This window comes from Sciurus carolinensis, chromosome 9 (assembly GCF_902686445.1).
Source record: "Sciurus carolinensis chromosome 9, mSciCar1.2, whole genome shotgun sequence".
In the NCBI taxonomy this organism is placed as follows: domain Eukaryota; kingdom Metazoa; phylum Chordata; class Mammalia; order Rodentia; family Sciuridae; genus Sciurus; species Sciurus carolinensis.
Window position 1 is genome coordinate 98,721,693 of NC_062221.1, and position 26,503 is coordinate 98,748,195.

Sequence of the window (26,503 nt, forward strand, 5' to 3'; positions counted from 1 at the left end):
TCTACTCAACCTAATACTTCTTCATTCTTTTTTACAGGTATCATAGTCCATGGCCATTCCTCTCTTGAGTAAACCTGTAGTTTACTTAAACCTGCCTCCCTTTTTCATACTGTACTGGAAAATATCTTGTTCCCTTTTACTACAGTTTACCATAGAACACCAAAAAACCTCATTCCTTCATCATACTTTTATTTTTCTTTCCTGCAATCCAGGCAAATAACAAAGACTTGCCCCAAGTCTGGAATGATCTTGTACCAATTGGGACTGTTTTTAAGGTCCTTAGTTAAAGTACCATATACTAACTTTTGTAATCAGGTTTGTAGTGTTAGTAAAAATGTCCCAAATTACAGCTCAAAATAGGTGAGGAAAAAAAATGTCTCTCTGCACTATAATAAAGATTTATACTATTGATACTAATAGCACTAGACTGGTAATTAGAATGAACTTGTCACCTCAGAAAATCAATCTTTCTGCAACTAGCCCAACCAAGAAACAGTGGTATTTATTGTCCCCCCAAAATTTAATCCTTTATTTGCGAGTCAGATTCTAAGCAGTGCATCTGATACATGATGCCCAAATCACATGTCCAAATTCTGGAAACCGCAGTGTCTGAGAAGGTATTTTTAGGACTATTTCAGCTCTGTCTTCCACTAAGACTGGTATGATAATATCCATCTCATATCAAATCAGATATGATAATGGTGACAATATTTCAAGTTCTTAAGATTTGAAAATTTGTTAAGCTATTGGTGTCCAAAGAGAAAGGCTAATGTGTATCTCAGCATCAGAAATATAGCACTCTTGATCACCACTTTCATTTTCTGTATTCATTTACTAATGTTATTCAACATTTCTGAATTCTGACATACAGTTTAGCATGGCTGATTTTTTTCAAAAGTGTCTACTCTTCACAAGAAAATACCATGTACATAAAAAGTTATAAACATTCTTCACCTCTACCAAGTACATTACTTACTACTGTTATTCTTAAACACATGAACCACTCTTCCTTTAATTTTTTTCAACTTTTAATGCAGACAAGAATGAAAAAGTATAAACATAATTAAATCAACTAAACTATCACAAAAGGTCTGTGGATATGCCATAAATGGACGACAATAAGAGAAGTGAGACTATGACTGAGAAATGTGCATATTCGGTATGAAGAGAACCAAATTTCAGCCTCGGGCAAAATAGCACATGCCTGTAATCCCAAAATTCAGGACGCTGCAGCAGGAACATTCAAACTCCCAGGCTAGACTCAGCAACTTCGTGAGATCCTAAATAATTTAGAAAAATTCTGTCTTAAAATAAAAAGAGATGGGGACTTTGCTCAGTGGGTAAAGTCCCTCTGTGTTCAATCCTCAGTATCAAAAGAAAAAAAAAAAGAAAAAGGAGACAAATTTAATTTTAATAAATTATTTTCATATTATATTCCTGATCTGGCATTTAAAAATCTTTCTTCCAAGAGAAGATGAAAGTATGCATTTTTATATGAAATCCCATGAGTTTCTTAGACTGATAGTAAATATTAAAATTAATATGCTATAGGCTAATATTTTATAGTCCAAAAATGCCTTTGTGCATAATGTGTCTATGTATGCACACAAAAAATACCTAAAAAGCATACATATGCACAACACACAAATACTCATACACATATATCCCCTCACAGACACACTCAATTGCAGGGAAAGATCCTTGAGTCTGTAGTTTATTTAAAAGATTAATCTTTATGTAACTGGAACGTTGGGCTTTTCATGCTTAGAAATATAAGTATCTGGAAAAATATATTATGGAATACCTTACTGATATTTTTACCACTGAAGGAAGTCAACATGAGGAGATTGTCACTTAATAAGACTAATTTAGCACAAGAACTTTCCTTTACCTCTCCATATTTGTTAATTTTACATGTCCGAGCCTTGGTTTGACCTCACTTTTCAGTTTTAAACTAGTTTTTTTAATCTATCTTTTGAAAAGAACTTTGAAATTTACTTTCTCTTTCTTGCCTGTTACAGAACCTGTATCATTGCTTTGCAATGAAGTTTTCTGCCTCACTGAATCACTTTCACAGACCCTGTATTGAAAGGGGTAGGGCTCTTTCTTCTCTTCTCCTTTTCCCTTACTCTTTCCACATGAGGACAAAGAACTCCTTTGAAGGAAGCCTCCAGGGCTCAAGATCTCATGAAAGAGGATCGATTGTGCTTTTCTTTTTTACTACAAGCCCCATAAAGCATGAAGTTGCTATTACCGATACCATTATTTTGGGTCAGTTGTGTACAAATTTGAAACTCAGGTTGGACAGAGTATGACTTCAAATATAGAAACTATCTAGATTGCCTGGGTTTTAAAGAAAAGTGAGTTCTTAAATTTGAAAATTCTCAGTAACAGATGTCCATTGCCTCTTCTCCCTCTATTAAATCGCCTTTGGGTAGCAAGAAAATGAATAGTAAGTTTAACAAAATACCAATTTTATGACTTGAAATAATATTTTGAACATTTAATCTGTCAGTAATAGTGAAGATATGATACAAACATACAATTATGTCACAAATAATTTTAATTTATAATTCTCAGAGTACAACTAACTCTACTAAGGGTATTAAAATGAAATTAGTGTTTATTTGAATGGTGGACATTTACAAGACACTGCAAAAAGTTACTTCATTTTTTTAAAGTCAATATTGAAATCACCAGATAGTACCAACATACTTTTATTTCATTAAAGATATATATCAAAATATATGTGTATGAATATATAACCTTTCATATTAATATATATATAGAGAGAGCATAAACATGGTGTCTAGATAGATATAACTTCAGTGCCTATATATTGGAGGTATTAGGCAGGAAATTTATGTAACCATGATTTGTATGTTAGCAATGAAGAAAATAATATTTTTGCAGGCAACTTTAATCAATAAAAAAATTAAATATTTTTTTATTTTAAAAAATTAGAAATACAGTAAAGATGTATCAATAGTTCAATGTGTCACCAAAAGAAGACAAAAAATAAACTGGAAAATGAGTAAAGAAAAAAATATTCAGATGGAAGGAAGCACATCAAGATAAAGGACTGGAAATAATAAAAGATAAAGTTATTTTACATGTGGATTTCTGAGCAAAGATCTATGGTAACTGGAATCCCAGAAATAGAGAAGAGAAAAAAAAATAAAAACAATTCATCAAGTGAAATATATAAAAATCTCTGCAAAATCCAGGAAAATGTGATTAATTTTCAATCCATGCATAAGCACATCACAAGAAACTTCAAAAGGCAAGGAAGAAAAGAAATCTTAACAAGTGAAAAGACAAACTATATTACCCCCAAAGAAGCAACAATAGGAATATAAGATGAGTTTCAAAAGAAAATGTAGTAAATTAAAAATTCTAAAATTTTCATAAAGGAAAAGAACACTCAATATGTTAATTTGTATTCAATGAAAATATCCTTCAAAAATTAAAGTAAAATAAGTATATTTTCATATAAACAAGAACTGGAAAGCTAGATTTTTCACTAGAAGAACTATATCTGTCCCCCACCCTGAAAAACATAAAAATTTAAAAAATATATTTAGCCCAGCATGAAGGCACACACCTGTAATCCTAGAGACTCAGGAGGTTGAGACTGGAGTATCACAAGTTCAAAGCCTGTCTCAGAAAATTAGTAAGGTTCTACGAAACTTATTGAGACATTGTGTTACAAAATATTTTTTAAAAGGACTGGGGATATGACTCAGTGGTTAAGCACCTCTGGTTCAATCTCTGGTACCAAAAACAAATATAGATAAATAGATAGATGATATTATATATATATAGATAGATAGATAGATAGATAGATGATAGATATTTTATATATATAAAATATTTAAGCAATTATAGATATTTTGACCAAATTATTGAGAAAAATAGTGTTTAATATTTTTCCAATTATTTCCCAACCTGATGTTGCCTAACAATGACTGACTTTATCAATGAGTAAATTCAACTTCTACAACAAACCCTTACAATCAATTGTCTTTGTTTCAAGATTTTTTTTTTTATTTCTCTTCTACTCAATCCATTCACTGTGCCAGAAGTTGGCTGTACCATACATATTCTGGATTGCACTCACCTGCTATACTCAAATGAACTCTTTAGAGAATGTACATGTCACATATTTAATTTTACATATTTTAACAAATTGTGTTGGGTCAACATGGCAGCCATGTGTAAAAACTGTATAGTTAAATATTTACTTCACACTATATTTCAAGGAAAGCTACAAATTAATCAGAAATTCAAAGGTGTAAAAATTATGAAACCATGTGCAAAATGTTACCATGGAGTAGAAAAGCCATTTTTAGCTAAAAGTAAAATTTTAAAAATATATGTTAATATTGTAATAGTCTTTTATTGATAAAATCCAGATTCATTTAGTAGGTTTTTTTTGCATATCATACAAATTAATCTGTTTATTGCCCCAATGACAATGCAAGCATAAAGAGATGTCTCTGACTTGTAATAGGGGTCTGTATTGAGGTGAGAAATCCCAAAATATAAAATCTGATTACTTGTAAATATATGTATTTTCCATTCCTTGAAGTAGGGAGAAAATCTTTGCTCCTTGGGAAGAGTCTAGTTTCTTATAATCATATTTTGAAATTTAAATAAATCTCTCCTGAGGAAATGTAATGGTGTCTTCAGTTTTGCAACCTATGGAGCTCTCCATAATCCCCAATTTTATGTCTTTACCTATTACAATATTCATACTGTTGAAAGAACAGAATGATCTAAATTTCGAGCCCCAATATCTTGGAACCATAACTTCTTAATTAATGCACTCATTGACTCCACCTAAATAAATTTCTACAGTGAACAACCTTGGTTCCTAATGTATGACAGTACTATTTGATTTCAAAATTTAAACTATTTTTTTTATAAATCAGGACAATAATGACCTTAACTTGAACATAGTCTGCTGTGTTCTATTTGTGTTGACCACAGTCCAATTTCCAATAGTTCAATTATTTCAATAAAATTCTCTATGTCAGAATACCTCAAAAGTTAGAAACTTTTGTAATTATCTCCCTACCAAATGGAATTAATTCACAGCAAACTTCCCAAAGCTGCTAATGACTGCATGATCAGGTAATTTTATTATGTTAGCAAACAATGAAATAATGCATTTAAATTACATTTAACTTTTCTTTGATTAATGTATGTCAACTAGAAAAAAAAATCACTCACTCTTTAGGAAGGTTATTCATTTTTTCTTTTGGTGAAATTTAGAAAAGCCATGTTTTATAACTACTGCTGCACTCCATAAATAATGAATATTTTACTTTGCATAATCCAAAGTTCTCTATTTAAAGATGGTATGATGGATTTTTGGTGTGTGCACATATTCCTTGGTATTTTTAAAAAGTGTTAAATTTGAACAGCTCTCTTGTTTCATTTTCAAGATATTCCATTAAGTCACAAAGGACAGAAGCTTTCTTATTCCTTGTAACTAATCTCTGTATTATGGTTGTACTGCCCTCTAATTTGAATTCAGTAACACAGTTAATAAATAATTTTGTAAAATATTAAACTAAATTTTTTTATAGATAAATGGATATTGTGCCCGTAAGTAACATGTTGAGAGGTGACTTAAAATTGTTTGTGTCATCTGTTGTATAATTATGCTAATGCCCGATAAAATGGAAAAGCATTCTTTATTTAAGATGTCTTCAAGTTCTCAACTTGGCTTTTATTATAACAATAGACTTAAAACAATATTACTTTTGAAAAGCTGAATAAACCATGAAGAATGAGGTAATAACTAAAATGAATAGGAAATGAGTTATTAAATTTTAAGAAAATTTTCCTGTTGCTGAGGCCTGGAACTGCTGACTATATTCCTAGTTTATTTCTCTTCACTAAATTGCACTGGGGGGAAAAAAAAAAAACACTCAACTCTTTTAAAAAGTGACAATAAAGTTGACATCTTCCACCCTCTAATGATAATCTACTTCAGGACTGTGGACTGAGAAAATTCATTTAACTCTTCTCCCAGGATATCATAATAAAATTTTAACAGAGTCAAAAACATTTTTAAAAAGCTAACATACAGTAATAAGAGGGAAAGCTTCTAGACAATATGACTTAGGTAGGGAGTGGAGCCTGATGAGTCAGAGAAGACAAAGTGACAAAAAGAAATCAGAAATGAGAAAGCCATTCTTATCTGCAGACTCCTCGAGAAGACAAGAACTCCCCCAAAAAGGCAATTCAAGGTAGAAAGTTGATAAAACCATGAATCAGTCAAAGGTCATCCTTCTCTTCCTCCTTCATCACTCCAGGCTGGAAGCATATTATTCTACCATCAAGCAATAATCAGCTAATCAATCAACTGATGTATTGAATTCTCTAAAATTATTGTATAATCTATAGAAAATAAGCTAGAGTGATTATTGCTAAAGCTGTAGGAAAGCTTATCCTGTAATTGAAGCATTTCTCCAATGTTTTGTCAGTGTTTACATCATTCCTAAAGTCATCTTCCCACTCTATAATAATGCCTCCATTCAGAGAAATTAGGCCAAGTTTTATGTTGCTTAAGTAATAAAAAGGAATAGACATCCAAGAAACTCCCAATAACTTCTGAGATTACATATCAAGGTGAAGAACTACGACTGTCAAAACAAATTCATGTTGAAGTAAATAAGAATAAAGAACATTAAAAGCAGATACATGTACAGATCATGGGTTCTAATTGATATTATCAAAGACATTTGAAAACCATGGCATCTAAAAGGATAATAAAATTCTAAGAACAGGAACTAAATTCAACTATTCAATAGAAAAGTTGAAAGATTTTTAAAAATTGGAATATTTCCTAAAATATAGGGAAAAAAGGATCAAAAGTTAATACATATGAGAACAAAAGAACAGGACACATATATCCGACTAAAGGAAGTTAGGGAAACAGCAAACACAGGAAAAGGCTTAGAGGAATTTTAGTAATTTTAAAAAAGGGAATATCACTATTTGCTTCCATTGTTCTTTCCAGTAATACAACCAACTTCATCAAATAGATTGAAGGCATAAGTTACAAAACTTTTTAAAAGAATAATGTATCATTGTATGCAATATTTGGTAAAATTTCTCAGTTAGGAATCATTATATACCAAGGAACATTAACACTGACATCAAATTTTGGAAGTTTAAATGTGTTATCAAATAACCATTATTAAGTACAAAAAGAACATCTTTTAGGCAGTCATTTTTGATAAAACTATTACTCATATGGCTGATGATTTTAAATATATTGCATATTAGTTTGCTATCAACACAAAACTAATGCATACCACCATCAAACCTCAGTGGAATACTGCGATACCTGTTTATTCTTCACAAGTCTGAAAATCTTTAGCTAGACTTTGACTGTTCTCCCCCAGGCTTCTTGTTATCTCAGTGGGTTAACTGATATTCTCCACTCAGGGACTTTTTCTATCTACACTTTTCTCATTCTTCTAAAACCAGCAGATTAACTTAAACATGCCCTTCCCATTTTGGCCGTAAAATAAAAGGGACCAAATCTGATCACATAAACCCTTTCAGCATGTGCTCCTTGCAGCAGATCTGTTAACATCAGCTATGATCTGAATGTGAGATGTCCCCCAAAACTTAGGCTAATGCAGGAATATTCAAAGGTAAAATGATTAGTTAATGGAAGATGTAATCTAGTCAGTCCATCTCAGTTCATCCTAGTTTGAAAAGGACTAGGTGGTAACTATAAGAAGGTGGGGTGTGGCAAGAGGATGTGGGTCACAGGAGGGGCTGCTTTGGAAGGGTTTTACTTTTGGTGGCCCCTTTCTCTCTCTCTCTCTCTCTCTCCCACTCTCTTTCTGCTTCCTGACCCAGCCATAAGCTGAGGAGTTTTCCTCTGCTGGGTCCTTCCCCCAAGATGTGCAGCTTTACCTCTGGCCCAGAGCAATAAAATTGACCATCCATGGACTGAGATCTCTGAAACTGTGAACTCCCAATTCAACATTCTCTTCTCTATGTTCCTCTTGTAGGACGTTTTGGTCACAATGACAAAAAAGCTAACTAAAACAAAATCCCTATGAGAAAATTCTATACACCCACCAAGAAAGGCAAAGTGAATTCACAAGTCAAAGATCAAGAACAGAGCTAACAGTGAAGATTTATCTAAAAGAAGGTTTATTTTTGAAAAAAAAATGTAAATGTGAGGATAGGGAATACATAAGCAGCTCAAATATGGATTATGATCATGAACAAGTGGTTGTGATTCTAACAATTTAGAAATAGAAGTGACTCTTGTTTATGGAGAGCAAAAGAAGGATGATGACTCATGAAGACAGACATAAAGGAAACAAGTGAATAGCTCAAGTAATACCACAAGGCATGATGAGAAGGGGGAAACTAGAACAATGTTTACGTGTACAATGGAGAAAAAGATGAGACTAATCAATTATTTGGCATATGTAAAAATTATATGCTATAACACATATGCAGGATAAATGGAATTCAATTATGGCAAAAGTTACCTGAATTTGGCTAACTTTATCCTTAAAACATCGGACTACAACACATTTCTCAAATTTTTACATTTTAGACATAAAAACAGTGATTATTTCAGATAACTTTAGCCACCATTTAACTGAGGTCATTAAATCAGTTCTACTTGGGTGCTTGTAGATGTACTGGATGATCTCTAATTTTTTTTCTGGACTATTGACTTAATGAATTCAAATATATTTCCACAGATTGAGATCTGCTGGAAAATAAAGGAGTTAGTACTTTCTTTTACCAAGTTGAAAATTTTATGGAAATCAACCGATATATTTGTTTTAGCATTAAGCACATAAAAATCCTGAAATATAATATTAAATACAAAAATATTTTTTAAAATTTTCACACATTTCCAGAAATTTTATATCATTTATTACAAATGAACCATGTATGTACCATAAGAAAAAGCTCTACATTAATCTTCCATCATATTTTATTTTAGCTCAATTAGCTGTAATGTTCCTAATTTCTTAAAGCTCCATTAGACAAATAAGAAATCTGAGATATATATAGGAATATATCTCCTAAATTTTCCTACATTTGATTAATGAAGCAAGAAAATTAATCACTGTTAAGAGAATGCAGTTTTCAATTCATCAGAAGGAGTAGGTTCATACAGATTTTTCATATGGATATGTATGTGTATCAATATACATTATTGATAAAAATATATAAATCTCTGAAGCTATAACTATTAAATTATGAAAAATTGATTATGAACAAATATCATTAAAAATGTCTTATATGTGAGAAACTGTTTCATCACATGATGTTTGAAAGAAAACTTGGAAATTATGAAAAAAAATCTGTTTTATGAAAACAAGCCTTGCCAGTGGACCAAAATTACTGCATTGTGGGGAACAGAATTGTCTTAATGGCTTAGTAAACTAATTCTCTCCTAAACACAGAGATGAATCATAAATAAAATCATAGAATTTCCAATAAAATCACAGAAAAAAATGAAACTTGAACATTATTTAATTTAGTTCTCTGAGAAAATGAACCCCATTCAAGTTACATAAATAGAGACAGAAATCAGAACTAAGCCCAGAATCCCAGTCCCTTGTCTCCCAGCCAAAACTCCTTTAGATAACTCCATGGTAACCTTGGGGAGAGGATCCTTGTAGCAATAAAATACATTATTTTGTTGCTAACTCTTTAGGCTTTGAATCTGGAAGCATGTGATAGGGAATTGATGTCACAGTTGAGCAGACAAATCTGACAAAATATATGTGACTTTTTTCTTCTGTTAGACACTTACAGAGAATTTCTGATACTAACAAGTATAGCTTGCATGTCAGAATGTGGCAGGCACACAGGGTTGTCACTCCCCCCAAATAGCAGAGCTGTCAACACATCTTGATTTCCTCTATAATTAGAGAGATTTAGTCTATTAACCACTTGAATGCCCAATGGGCAAATGATATATTCAAAAGGCAGCACCTGTAGCAAGAAATGAATTCTGAAAAATCACTTTTAAAAACAAAGTGAACTATATTTAATAAAGTATAGAGCTTCTTTCAAAAAAGTATAGCCCTTCTACGAGAGCCTACATGATATTTGAACAAAGTATCAATCAATTTAAGTGAGCCTTATATCAGTCTATTCTGAGAAAAATAAAACATTTGATTGAACTAATTGCACATCTTGTGCAATTTAACAGTAATTAATGCAAGATACATAATTATGACATCCATAAGTTTTTATTAAATAAAAAATATTTTCCCATAATTTAAAATGTAACATTTTCATGCTGAAAAGTAATGCATTTTTCAAAATAAACAAAAATTGCAAATACTTAGACTATAACACCATGTTTTTACATTGTTTGCATTTCAATGTAAATAATTCCCAGCTTTTTCTTACATATATCTAAAAGTTATGTTCCACATATTGTTTTACAGTCAAAATATTTTATTGTAATCTAGGTTTTTTTCTGTTAATTTTTCAAAAACAACGTTAATATAATCATATCAAGAATAAATGAAAAGAAAATTAATTCCTTATTTTACACATGCATGTATGTAGCTTCTTTTTGGCTCATTTAAAAAAATAATTGAAACATTTAACTTTTCACAACAATAGAAAGATTGTTTTAAGGATAAAAAGAGTAGGTTAGAATTTTAGCAATAAACTTTGAGTAAATAATTTTCCATTAATAGAATTATGGTTGAAATATGTTTCAGTAGTGAAATAAAATGAGTTAACACTCTGAATTTTCCATTTTTTTTTCTTATTTCCATGAAAGGAACCTTAGGTCCCTTGTTAAAAGTAGTGCATGACTGGAAATAGCAGAGGTATAGAAGTAGTGAAGTCTCTTTAAGAGAAATCAATATACCTGGTATCTTGAGACAGACATGTTCTTCATGTGAAGTTGGAATACAAATGATATTTATGGAACAAGAACTTTAATAAAGCAATTTCATTTAATTTTTCTGTCAATCTGATACATAAGTATTATCACATTACTACTATTGTCATGCAGATAAGGAAATCACAATTCTATAATATTAAATAAAATTGATGCTAGGACTCAGATCCCTGAATATGTATATTATTCCTACACAAAAAGGAAATGAGGGAATTTTAGCTTCATCTTGTTATAGTTTTATTGGTAAAGATTAGTCAGTAAACATGACCTATCTTGGAGAATGCATTAAGTACTTGTGAAAAGGTTGCATATTCTGATGTTTAGGGATAGAGTATATAACGAATGACACTTAGGTGAAGTTGGTTTACAGTGTTGTTCAATTCTTCTGTTTTACTACTTTTTTGTGCACTTGTATCAACCACTGAGAGAGAGAAATTGAAGCTTTCAGAATACTTTTAAGTTTGCTTATTTTTCTCTCTAGGCCCATGAGTTCTTGCTTCATATTTGTTGAATCTCCATTATTAAAGGAATAAATGATTAAAATTATGTCCTCTTGATGAATTTACCTCCTTATCATTTATGTAATGATTTTATTTATGCCTGCTAATAGCCTTGAGTCTGAAATGTGCTTGATTATTAGAGCCTTCCTTTAATCTTTCCATTGATTTATGTTAGCCTTACACATCTTTCCCATTATTTCACTTTTGTTCTATTTGTCTCTTGATATTTAAAGTAGGTTTCTTGTAGGCATCATGTAGTAGAGCATCACTTTTTTATCAAATTTGAATAGCTACACTCTGTAATTGGCTTCTTTAGATCATCAGAAGTTGATGTGATTATTGACATAGTTGGATTGAAGTTGACCATCTTGCTGCTGATTTTCTATTCTCGCCATTGTTTTTTATTGCTTCTTAACTTTTCTCTTGAATTGAGTAGTTTTTTTTTTTTTTAATCTATTTTCTGCTCCCCTGCTCTCTAATTAATTCTTACTTGTTTGGGTTGCATTAGGGTTTATAACTGATACTATTTGATGAATTATGATAGTCTTACAACTTAATACTTCTATTTCTCTTTCTTGGCCCTTTGCTTTGATCTCACCTACTGTAGTTTTGCACATATTATAAAATCCAATTTAATAGTTTCTGGGCATTTCTACTAATTTTCAGTTTTCAAGTATTCACTTTTTACAAAGACATATTTTATCCAGAATATCTGACAAATTTGTGGATGATGTTTTCATGGCATGTTTATTGTACCCTAAGAAATGCAAATCAAAGACTTTTGAATATATTTAAAATACAAGAAAATGTGATACTATAATCAATGTCAACAGTCCTTGAGAACATAGGCACACACAAAGGAACTGACAAGAGACTCTTAGTGGGAAAATGAAATTTCAATTTAAAAAGAGGAACTTAAGGCCATACAGTCAATTGGAGTACATACTATCAGTCTCATTAGAATAATTCAAATAGTAATTAGTTGTGTCAATTCTAGGAACTAGGAGTGGTGACATGGAGTTATCATCTGGTTATTCATATTATTGGAGAGTCTTATTTATTAAATAGATAACTGAAGGTATTCCAGTATGATAAGTAAGTTAATAATACCTCTTGTTCCCCAAAACAAATGAATAATTTAATAATGTAAGAAAGCAAAATAAAGCAATAAGCATGTGTCAGCAACAATAAAAGAAAAAAATAAAGCAACAAAATAGAGAAAAGTTATAGCATATCATTGAAAAGAGGCAGGTAAATTATATACCAACGGTTGAGGAAATAATTTCTTCTAGCGTACTCTTTCTTTCTCTTCACCAAAACCAGGATGTAAAATTGAGAAAAACTGCTGAATGATTGCACTCTTTGTTATGAGACAGAATGTAGAAGACAGTGGGGATGAAAATAAAATGATGTACAAAGATTTTTGAAACTTTCAACCTTCCATTTTATGATCACTAGTGGAATAGGTTACCTGGGGAGAAGCACATAGCAATTCACATTTAATAGACTTCCCTCCTGTGAATGAAGTAGAGTCAACATGGTCAACAGTCAAAATTTAGTCTATATGTCCCTTCCTTTGGCTAGGGTGAAAGAGACAATAGATCCTCTGAAACTGGAGAAAAATACATGCCTTTTTTCAATCAGAAGGAGTCCTTGAAATTCCCCCTTGAATGACTGGAACCATCTGAAGCCAGAAGAATCTGGGCCAATGCAGCTGCATGTCAAATATCCAAACATTCTGAATGGTGTTCCTTTAAATCCTTGAATATTATTTCATTAAGCTTTTACCTTAAGGGTAACTTCAGTACTGAAACACTATTCTAGTTCTCTCAAGTCCCACTATCCTAGATGATTATTCTCCATTGTCACCCTTCTTCTGAGCTGACCAACACCTCACCTTTGTTTTCGTTTTTAACTTATGATCTTAAACCTTATTTCAATGAGAAAATCAAAGCAATCAGAAAAGAACCTCCACAATCTTATACGATCATCCATGTCCTCATGGCAGTGATAACAGCCATGCCCTCTCCTCTCTATTTATTCAAATACTTTCTCCTTTGCAAGGCCAACTCTCCATTGGAGTGCTGAGTTCTGTGTCTCTTGTGCGTGTCTTAGTCTATTTATACTACTATAACAAAATATTTGAAACAGCAGAAGTTTATTTCTCACCCTTCTAGGGTCTAGGAAATCCAAGAACAAGGTGTTGGCATGGATATCTGGTGAGTGCTGCCCTCTTTGCTCCAAGATGGCACCTTGTTTCCCTGTGCTCCAAAGAAGATGAGGGCAGAGCACTCACATGGTAAAAGGCAGAGGAATGAAAGGTTGGAACAAATCTCTTTCCTTCTTTTATTCTTTCTTCTTCCTTTTAATTTTTTTATTTGTTCTAATTTGTTATGCATGACAGTAGAATGCATTATGCACTTTGATATGTCATACATAAATGGAACACAATTTCTCCTTTTTCTGATTGTACATGTTGCAGAATCACATCAGTCATGCAGTCATATATGTAAATAAGGTAATAATGTCTGTTTCATTCTACTGTCCTTCCTATCCCCATTTCCCCTACTCTCCCATCACTCCTCTCTACCTAAGGTAACTCTATTCTTCCATGACTTATTTTAACAGTACAGTTGTATAGACCTTCATTTTGGCAATCAGGACCCACATCACACTTTCGAGTTATAGAATTGTAAGGTAATATATTTCATTGCTTAAAGTCATTGTTTTGGTGCTCATTTGTTACAACCACCAAGTATAAGCAATGGTGGAGAAGAGATTCATAATTAAAGTGATTTTTTTAAAAGAGGAAAAGCAAAAAATTAACACTGGGCACTGAAATGGAGCAAATTATATTCCATGCTTTTTTTGTTGTTGTTGTATTGGAGATTGAAGCCAGAGGTGCTCCACTACTGAGCCACATCCCCAGCCCTTTCCATTTTTTTTATTTTGAGACATGGTCTTGATAAGTTGCTAAAGCCCTGCTAAATTGCTGAAGCTGACCTGGAACTTTTCATCTTCCTGTCTCAGCATCCCGACTTTATGGGATTACAGATGTGCACCACCTCGACCAGCCATGAATGTATTATTAGGTCAAAATGAACCTGACTATTATGGATAACTATAATGCACTAATAAAAACATTAAAAAAGCAAATCACAAGAATGAAAATGTAAGTTTCCTGTTAAGCAATATGTTAAAATAGCCACAAAAAAAGAAAGTTCATATAATTATTCTTTTTTAAACTATAAAAATATGTGAAAATCAACATAGAGTTCATTATTTTTAATAATTATAATATATTAATTATGTTATTGATACAGGTAGAAAACTGAAATAATCATATAATTATGGGCAATTTGTGATATTATTAAAATGTTTCTATAATTTACCCCATGACAATGCACAAATCATCAAGCCTGTAGACTCTAATCATGATTATAAAATTTAAAGATGTTAAATCAGTTATTATTTAAAACATTCCAAATCACAAAGAAAAATCTTAAAATATGTTTTAACCAGTGAAACCCACACATGAAAACTTTCAAAATTCAAAAACAAAATATTATTCATAATTAATAGAACAAAGAATGAAAATTCAATGTCAGCTGCAAAGTTATTTTTCAAAACACCATTTGACTTAAAGAAAGAAGTAAACTTTTAATATGGATAATATGAAATCCCCTTAAAAAGTCAAACAATCCAAAATTAATGCAAATATTAAGATAAAACCTCTTACCTTTCAAATTTTAATACATTAGGTGGTTGCTGTTTAAGGTTAAAAATAAGAGGTAAGTGACAAATATTGTAGTCCTTATTTTTCATATGAAAGAATTAGACAGTGCAATTAGAATAGGAAAAATTATAGAATTTCAAAATTGGACAAAATTTCAATTTTTCTTATTTTTACATGGTGTGGTTTTGTAATTGAAAAATCCCCAAGTCAGTTCAATAGTGATCGGGGAAAAAATGGCATGTTTAGTTATAAATTTTATTTATTTTTTTTGTATCAGGAATTGAACTCAGGCATGCTTAACCACTGAACCACATCCCTAGCCCCTTTTTAAAAAATATTTTATTTAGAGACTGTGTTTTGCTGAGTTACGTAGGACTTCCTTATGCTGCTGAGGTTGGCTTTGAACTCGTGATCCTCCTGCCTCAGCTTCCCCAGTCACTGGGATTACAGGCCTATGCCACTATACTGGGCCAAAATGAATTTATTTAGTCAGTAGTATAACTATGTAGAAATAACTTAAAGGAAAAAGTGTGTGAAAGAAGTAAAATGTATTTTAAAAGTAGGTGGAAGTGATAAATACATCTGCTGTGGCTTGAATACAGCCTCAACTTGTCCCCGCAATGATTTATGTGTTGGGAGACTTGGTCCCCTGAGTTGTAGTATTAAAGCTGATTGGATCTAAGAGTTGAGGCCTAGTGGGAACTCATTATGGTACTCCAAAAGGAAAAAGGCAATTCTCCTGGGACCCTGGTTACTTCTAACAGAGGACTGTTAAGAAAACCTGCCCCTGACCCAACCCGGCAATCCCTGTCTTCCTGCTTGAGATGCAACCCTTCCATCTCTCACAAGCTCCCACAATTCCCATTCATTATAACATGGCACTGAACCAGTGCCAGTTCTATGCCCTTGAGCCTCCAAAATGATGAACTAAATAAACCTCTTTTTCTTTACAGAGATAGTTTGTCTGAGGTATGTCATTATAACTGACTAAAATATTACTTAAATATAAACTTTACATGAAATTAAGTTGAAAATATGTGGAGGAAAAAGTAAAATGTTTTCTTAGACATATAAAAAAGACATATTTAATGAAGAACCAGTTCTGGAAGGTGAGGATAAAATATTTCAAAACATCTGTACTTTCTAAATAAATGCATAAACAAAATAGAATTTATAGCAATCCCACAAGACTTTATTAGTTTGGGAACTTAACAAGTTGATTTAAAGATTTCTGGAGGATTAAGAAAATAACAATAAAGTAAATTCTACAAAAAGAGAATGTGAAATTCTAGTCTTTTACTTATTAACATTGCTAGGAAAATCCATAACTAAAACACTCTGGGATTGATTAGAAAATGGAGAAATGATATAATGAAGAGACCAGAGAGTATATAAATAGATCCAGATGTCTATGTGAATTTGAAAATATGATAAATAAGGTATTTTAAATATTAGAAAATGAGTAATTCAATTATTCAATTAAAAATTATTGAGAAAAGCAGTCATTAGCCATCTGGAAAAAAATTGAAGCTAAATTCAATCTCATATCCATTATAAAAATTATAACCAGTTATATCTGAGATGAGAAGCAATCAATAATATTACTGAATAACTATTGCAAATAAATGCACATAAAAATCAAAACTTACGAGGTTTTTCACAAACTTGAAGAAGTTTACAATCTTTCTAAGTTTAAAGTAAAAGATTAGTACCTTTGAATGTATTAAACAAATACTCAGGGGAAAATAGTATTGATAAAGTTAAAACATTTTTATGAATCATAAAGTAGTTTATTGTATAAATTAAGCATCTCATATTTAACTAATCCCATGTTGATAGAAACCTAATATTGTTTGAGGATTTTAATTTTTGTAAGTATCGCTATACATAATTGAATTCTGTCTTTTTCCAAGGATTGTGAGCATTTGCTACTTTGATAGACACTGCTGATTTTCTCTTCAAAATTATGTCCCAATGAAATAGAATATTGTCTATTTTCTTCATATTTCACATAAAAAATTAGTCATAAAAAGTAATAATTATTTAGGATTGGATTATATCTCTTCAGTAGTTAATTTGACAAATAATATATGAAATGAGATAGTTCACTAAATTTTTATTTGAAAAAATATCCAAGGTATATTTTCAAAAAAGATGCAGAACCATCCATATGAAATACAAATGTTTTGTTGTAAATAATGTATGCATTTTAGAATGATATACATATTATCTAGAACATTAAAAGAAACTGTTTTTTCAATATTTATGGTATTTACACATGAAAAATAAGACTGGATTGAGAAAATGGGAAGAAGTTTCATTTTTTATTTTATATTCTTCTGTAGCAATTTGTTAAATTTTAATCATGTAAGTATCCTGTTCTATATTTATTATAAAACATAATGGGAGAATATCTTATCCATATTTAGAAAAAATATTCATTATTAAGAATAATTTGCACTCACTGTTGATAAAAAGTATCAAACAAACCATATTGATTTTCCTAAAATGTAATAATAATAGATCAGAAATATGAAGTGGGTATGATGCAGAAGTACTTCAATAAAGTTTTCACAAAATTATCAGTGACCTTACTGAAGATAAATAAAAATTGACTAATGTATTGTAGAATCTTATCAAGGAGTGATTAATGGCTTAATGTAAACTTAGATTGAAATTTTCAGGAGTATGATACAAGACTTTCATGTTTTTTATTATTTATTTATTTGTTCTACCACTAACTTAGCCAACTTTCAACAGTTAAAGTATTCTTCCTGAGATCAGGAAGATACCAAGAGTATCTGCTATTAGTAACTCTTTTCAACATTGTACTGGAGATCCTACTAATTATTTAAGTAAGACTACCAAAGAAATAAAAGGAGATAGATTGAAAGAATAATAAAACACTGTTGGTCTGTAGTTGACATTACTGTGTATGTAGCTGTGCTCCCTTAAGTATTGACCATCATCCATGGTTCCTTAGATGGCCCTGTTGATCTTCACTGGAATGTCTCACACCTCTGGTGTCTCGACTAGAATGTTGTATTGATGCTATTTTGTTTCCTAGGTCTTTTCTCCTCCACCAACCAAATAAAAATTCTCAAGGCCTCAACAGGCCTAGGTTTCAGCTTGAACATAGTCTTCTTTCTGCAATATTTTATTGGCCAAATCATTATAAAAATAATAAACAAATGAACAAACAAATTCCAGATCCAATAAATGTAAATAGAATCTATATTTTGAGATGAGGAGCTGGAAACTTACATTAAAAAGATTCAGAATAAAGTGCCAATAAAATATTAGTACAACAAATAGAGAACTTTGCTTAAATGTGCTTCTGAACAAAATAATCAGCTCATAAATGGAAGTGGCCTCAGTTTTGACTGATACATCTACTAGATCATTTGCATATGTACTCAGCATAACATCTTTTGTAACAGAAGGTAGTTTCAAGACAACTGAAAGAACTTGAACACAAGGGCCATTAGAGAGTCTCTCCTTCAAAAATGAGAAACTCTCATTGTTTGCAGTTTTCCTTAATCATGAACCACATCAAATGTATCCCAAGTATAGGTATAAGTTTGGAAAAACAAAAAATATAAAGTGTTTGTAGGGAACATTCCTCAAGCTTATCAGACAGCAGGCACTGACACCATGGTCTAAGTAAGCCAAACAGTCTGAACAGAGAAACTGAGGTAATGGTAAAGACTTGCCATGGAATGAAGGTCTTTGCAGTTGCTGAGGCTGAGTTTGAGCTGAGGGGAGGCCTCGTTCTGTCATGCATCACAGAAAGCTGTGATGTGAGCTCACCCGCACTGCCTTGCCTCATGCTATGTGCAGGAGCTTGCCTTTTCCCCAGTCCTTTGTCTCAGACCTGTTGCTGGGCAGAATTGCTTAGACATGCTTGGTTTGTTTACACTACCTGGACCCTTGACGTATAGTTCACCTATAGGTTGACTCTGTTATACTTTAACAAGAATGTTAACCTGATTGAATAATGTGCCTATATATATCCTGTGCAACCCTAAATAAAATTAGATCCGTGCCTTCAGAGCTTGATCTCCGATGCCTGGGTAAGCACGCCGGGTAAAGGCTGAGAAGGGTAGGCATCGTTGGTCCTCACCCTCAGCAAACCTGTCTCTGAACATCTACAAGTGTTTGTGAGGGTAATAAATTCAGCAAGAGAACAAAGGGACTATTTCTACTTTCTCATAATAGTAAAAAGATAAGCCATGAGTACAGTTTCCCTAAAAAGTACTAAAAATAAATAAATAATAAAAGAGGAAGAGGATTCTAAGAGCAAAGAAGAGGCTGCCATCATCAGGGCAACTGAAAGCAATGAATATAAGAAGTTGGGTGAACTCTTTCTGTTCCACCTTAGAGTGGACTTTAGTAGGCAATTGTATACTGTTGTTCCCATGAATTTATGTGACTAAAGCAAAGACTTTCTCAGGAGTGTTTCAGGTTTTCAGGTAAAAGTGTATCTTAATCATGGACACTAATGTCAAAGCTCTAAAAATGGTTTATTTGACAATGAAAAATCTTTCGTAGCTTCTTAAGGCTAAGAATTCCAGTATAAACCTGAATTAAATGTAATGGGGGATTAACTCTTGGTGCCTTTCTCAGTAGCCATTGTTGACAAACCCATCTTGCCCAGGAAGGTAATAATTCATAAAATTGTAGTTGACCTGGTGATTTAAGGATAATCCCCTGTTCAGAAAGAAGACAGGCATTGCTCTCCCACAGAGCAATTTTGTCCCAAGTAAAGCCTCCAGGGTAAACATACGTTTTCTAAATCTTTAGAAGACTATGGTCCTTGTGTGCTTAAAGAATTGTGACCCAAGTACTGGAGAACACAATATTACAAAGATTATAAGCTGGAGCACAAAGATTGATTGATATAGAGAATAAGGTAGCTTATAATGCTACTACTTGATGCAAATGGATTTCATGTAAATATGTAGGTGAGTTAGTTTTAGTGAGAAAAGGGAGAATTTTGCCATAGTTACTGTGTCACATTTGGTTCAAATCCATGTTTCTTAAATCAGATGTGTACTTTTCGTTGGATCTATATAGAAAGTCTTTTAGAGATATTTGGAAAGTGTTTTACTAAAATTCAGTATTTTCTACTTAGATGAATATCAAATAAATGCGTACTTATTAGGTGTTGAGAATAAAAATGGATGATAGAGAAGAAAGGATGTCTCAGAATTGTTTAGAGAAGATAATCTGACAATGCAATAATTAAGTTAGAATCATTTAGCATTTCAATTAAGGAGAAAATTCTAAATATGCTCTATCTGAGATAAAATAGATCTTATACCTGAACTTGAAAAAAAGTGACTTCATTATACTAATAAATAGGGAAGAAGTGATTCTCCCTGTCTCTATATATATTGATCTAAAGTAGAATGTCCTTCTCTCTATATATATATTGATCTAAAATAGAATGCCCAGACCCTAAATGTCTTGAAACTTGGCCAGTCTTTTACTGAACCTAGAATCTGAGCTCTGTCACAGTGAGCTACTAAACTTAGATACCACTTAAACATGCTAAATACATAAATACCAATATGATCTAGTGGCAATAATTGAAATTATTTAGTATGAATATAAATAAAAACTCTCAGGTTGTCCTAAAGACTTTAAGGTCCTGGGTCAGATTTGATTATTTTTCTTTTTTTTTTTTTTGTTCCAGGGATTGAAGCCAGAGGTGCTTAACCACTGAGCCGCATCCTCAGCTCTTTTTTGCCACATCCCAAGCCTATATATTGTTTTGTTGTTGTTATTGTTATTTTTCACAGTGCTGGGGATTGAACTCAGGGCCTTGTGCTTGTGAGGTGAGCACTCTACCAACTGAGCTATCTTCCCAGCCCCTATATATTGTTTTGAGACATGGTTTCTTGTTATGTTCCTTAGGGCCTTGCTAAGTTGCTGAGGCTGGCTTTGAAGTCACAATTCTCTTGCCTCAGCCTCTGGAGCTGCTGCAATTATAGGCACGTTCCAGTGTACCTGGTTCCTGTGTCAGATCTTAAAGTGGATTTGAATATAGGGTGAATTGACCATTTTCTTTCTTTTTTTATGTGGACTTTTCTTTCCAGAGAGTCAATAGGCCATCCCATAAAAGACTTAAACAATTCCTGTCCATTTACCATTACTCTTGTTCTGTACTCCTATCTTGGTAAATTCCCTATTTATTTCCTAAGATTTGAAAGTTTTTGATTAGTTTAACTATAATTTCATATTTAATAAATTGTCATTTTTTTGCTATTTTTGTGAATAGTGATTAGCTACTATTTTAAGTTCAGTTAATGGTTTCAATCTGTCAAACTGTACACAGGGGTCCCTATATTTTCTTAAATTTTAACAAGTAAAACACAGCAAAGAAGCAAACACCACTTCCAGAGTAATTTCAGAGCCATTTTATGTACCTCAGTGTTTATGAAGAAAGTGCTTTCCATTTAGCAGCTATTTTTCTCCTTTATTTTGTTGAAAAATATAATCACTTGTCACAGGTATGAGTAAACTCTGCAGGTATTCTTCAAACTGTTCTTTAGGGAACATCCTGCAAGTGACCCCTGACCTTGTAAGAACTCACTTTTATTACCAGCATCCTCAGCACACTATTTTTTCTCATTTATGATATTTTCTAACTACAGAGATCATATTGTGTGCATGAATGATTTGAAATCTGCACATGAAAGATAATAAAATGCTACATAATTTCAGTTAAAGTCTCTTTAAAATTAAGTTTATTCCCCTCAGAATTGCTATTGTTTTATTGAATATATGCGATCATGTGTCTGTAACACGCATAATTTGGCAATACCATCTTCAACCATGCGAGAGAGAGTCCTCTGGCAAATGTAATCATCCCTTTGTATACACAGGTTCTGTTGATAGATTCAACCAAAAATATTAAAAGTATTTTTAATTGTACTGAACATGTATGTACTATTTTTCTTGTCATTTTTTCCTTGAACTATACATTTAATGACTATTTATATAACATTTTAATTGTATTAGGTATTGTAAGCATTTTAGAAATGATTGAATATACAGGAGCATTGCATAGGTTATGTGCAAATACTATGAATTTCACATGAGGAACTTAAGTGTATACATGTTTTGGTATTTGTGGGGTCCTAGAACCAATCCCCTGCAGAGATAGATGATTATATTTACATACCTTAAAACTTGGGGGTTTACAGTATTAAATTTGACTTTAAGTGACAGATAGCAACTAAAATGAAGATTATATCAGCTGAAAATATTAATAAAAACTGAGACTGGCCAATATCTTCCATAAAGGGAAGTCAACCCATTCAGAGATGATTATACCTAAAGAATTAGGCAGTGGCACACACCTGCAATCTCAGCAGCTTGGGAGGCTGAGACGGAAGGATTGCAAATTTAAAGTCAACCTAAGCAATTTTGAGAGGACCTAAGCAACTTAATGAGAACATGTCTCAAAAACAAAACAAAACAAACAAACAAACAAAAAGCAAACAAAGTGTTGAGGATATAGCTCAATGGTAAAGAGTCTCTGGGTTAAATTTCCAGTACCTCCTAAAAAAATGAAGCACCTCCAACTTGACTTGTACACCAATGTCACTGTTATCAGGTTAAGAAATTGGATTTAAAAGTATCAAATAATAAATAGACATGTATAGTGTCAGCATAACATAAGTAATAAGGTTTAAATATCTATAATACCTTAATAACATAGAATAAGCCTTTCAAAGTGGTCCACTCAACAACTAGTCTAATCAATTATATCAAAAGACCAAATGTTATAAGAACCAACTGCCAGGATCCCAAAACTGAGGAGTTCCAAGCAAAAGGAAAGTTGTGTGCCAAAGTTTAACAGGTAGTTCTCCAAAATAAGAAACAAACAGTAAAAAAAGATTTGAAGCATACACTGATTGTAAATACTTGCTTCATTATCATTTCAAGATGCCAATGGGATATCATCAAAAATAAAATACAGTAAGAGATAGATATATGAATTTGTATGAAGTAGAGGACTTGGTATAAGCAGAGAACCCCAAAATGTCAACTGTGGTTAGTAAAGTTCATGAAAACAGGGTCATTAAGTCCTGATCACTGCACAGTTTTTATCATGTATGTTCTCAATAAATAGCTGTTAAATTAAATGAATATCTCAAATGAGTTATAATAATTACTGAGTTAGTAAAAAAAAATTTAGACTACTTTATAAATCTTTGGATTTTAACATTTTGCTAGAGTTATAGGCCAATTTGAAAATGTATCAGAAGACATTGATAAAAATGGTGATATGTAAGTCATAAAAGGAAATTATTTATGAAAATTGCAGAATTTTGTTTATAGAAATGGAAACTTAGAAACTACCTGATAACCATCTTCAAATATTTGAAGTGTCATTTAGAGATATTTGATTTTCCTAAGAATGGTTTTAAGGAGTATAAACACAAGGAAAGTTCACAGGTAGGGCAATTTGGTTCAATATGAGGAAAGTATTTTTCAATAATTAGAAACAGTGATTAAAAAATTTGTTACTATCAGTTCAAGGAAAGGAAGAAGTTTTGTTAAAAATTGTATTCCAGACATTCAAATATCTAGTAGACTGTTACATTGTATGATTCAATAGTTTTCTGCAATTTGGATTTTATTTAAAAAATGTAAATAAATCTCAAAGTGGAGAGATTTAGATACTCACTCTGAGCTCAAAAACAATGCTTGCTGTATGTTTTCATATCATCTCCTCATAGGTACAACTGTTCTACTCTTACATAGATGGATAATAAATTTTCTCTTTCCTATAAGAAGAAGGCTACTTAATTTGATTTCTGGGAAAACATGTTCAAACTCCTACAGAGAGCATTCAGAAAAATTGAATATTTTATTTTTGTAACATAAATATAAAGTGTGTCTTTTTTCTATTATTATATGAAGCTATTCTTTTTTCTCTTGAATTAAAAATATTCCCTATGTGATATGAATAAATGTGTATATATATGTGAATAAATATTTTTCTAAGGTACTTCAAATATTTTCATGACATTATCTGAAACCACATACTCTGAAATTCATATCCACCTCATGTTTCATGATGGAGACATGCATTTCCCAAATTTACATATTCTATAATTATGTTTTACTCTACTTATAAAATTGCTTTGTTGGCTAGTATTTTTGTTCTGAAAAAAACAATACAGGATTGTAACATGCTTTTCCAATTAAATATTGGGTAATCTTTTAGTGAAGACTAATTTTCTGGCCTTTATTACTGTAGACCCTCAGAATTGTCACTTTACAAATGAACAAATTAAAATAAATAAATCTAAAATGACTTCTGTTTTTATAACATTTATTTTACAACAAAAATTATTATAGTGGTTTGTAAGCATCCTTTGAGGTGTTATGTACCAAGCAGTAAATTAGAACTTGGTGACACAGAATAACGCATGAGCATAGGGCCTAGTTCATAGGCATCATCATCTTGACTGTTATTAAAATACGGACTCACTTGTGCCCATGTTACAAGATTGGTGGAAGGCACACTGGTTTATTCCACCAAAAAATCTGCACAAGCCAGGCCCAATGGAACATGCCCATAGTCACAATTATTCAGGAGGCTGAGATTGAAGGATTGCAAATTTGAGACCAGCCTGCGTAGTTAAGTGAGAACCTGTCTCAAATAAAAAAAATATATAAGTAGAAGAAAGAAAAAAAGAAAAAACCTGGGGTTTTAACTCAATGTAACAAATGCCCCTGGGTTTAATCCCCAGTGCCAAATAAAAATTAATTTAATATATGACCACACAGAGTCAATGGTATATAGGAATTGTGATATTTGAGCAGTTTATGAAAGAAGTGTGAAAGTTATAAAAGGTTCACTTGTTTCCTTTTTTTAACAACCAATATAATTGAATGCATATATAGAAAGCATATTAATAATTCGTGATTCTACTTTATATGTTTAAATTATTTACAGTATCCCTAAATGTCATTTACTTTCAAAATGATAAATAAATATTTAAGAAATCTGGAAAACATAATTGCTTATACAAACATTTTTGTGATTGTCCTTCCGAATCAAGAATTTCATTAAATTTTTGATCTAATTACTTCAACTCCCATGAAGCATATTTTTTGAAAACTTACCAGGTAGTAAATAGACCTAAGAACATCAAGTAACAAAAAGTTTCCCAACTTTTCCAAATTTAAGGTCTTCGCTATGAAGAGATAATATCAATGTCATGGAAATATCCAATGATAAAAATTGTTTCCATAGCCTTTCCAACTGAAACTAAAAACCACCTCAGAGACAAAGGGGCACCTGTGTATACTTGACCCTCCAGCTTTAGTAAACCTTAAAGACTGCTCCCTCCTAAACATATAATCTCTTCCATTTTCAGTTCATGCATCTCTCACCTCTAGATTTTCTATCAGTTCTTTTGGGTCCACATTGCCAAAAAGACCAGAATATGTTGATGCATCTCAAATTTCTCTTTTAGTATCTCTACTCTAACTAAACTCTTCTACCTTCTCCTTAGGCCATCTTCTCCATGCTCAGGAATTCCGTTATTGAATAGATAAGGATTTGGACATCAGCTCAGACTCTCCCTCCTACCCCTTTATTTGAATCTCTCACAAAGTCAAATACTTAGTCTGCATATTCTTCCCCCACACAGCCTCTATCTTCATCTATTTCTTATACCCAAAAGTAATGTACCCACATAAGATAGGTTTCAGTATCTGGGCAAAAATTCTTTTCATTTTTGAAATCATGTTTTGTATGTCTAGTCCACCTTCAGAAATCTTTTTTGTTTGTCTAGTATCCACTTCTTATGTTAGTCAACTCTTCTTCATTGTGACCCAAAACACCTGAGAAGAACAACTTAAAGAAGGAAAATTTTATTTTGCCTCATGGTTTCAGAATTCTTAATCCATAGTCAGTCAAATTCATTGCTCTGGTCCTGAAGTGAACATCATTGAGAAAGGGCATGGTGAAGGAAAATCTCTGACTTCATGGCACCAGGAAAGGGAGGGAGAGAGAGAGAGAGAGAGAGAGAGAGAGAGAGAGAGAGAGAGAGAGGAGAGAGAGAGAGAGAGAGAGAGAGAGAGAGAGAGAGGAGAGAGAGAGAGAGAGAGAGAGAGAGAGAGACAGAGAGAGAGAGAGAGAGAGAGAGAGAGACAGAGAGAGAGAGAGAGAGAAAGAGAAAACAAACCAAGAACAAAATATAAAATCCCCAAGGGCATACCCCTAGTGACTTATTTCCTCCAGCTACACCCTGTATGCCTATAGTTACCAACTAGTATTCCACTTGAATCATCAATCCATCAAATGGA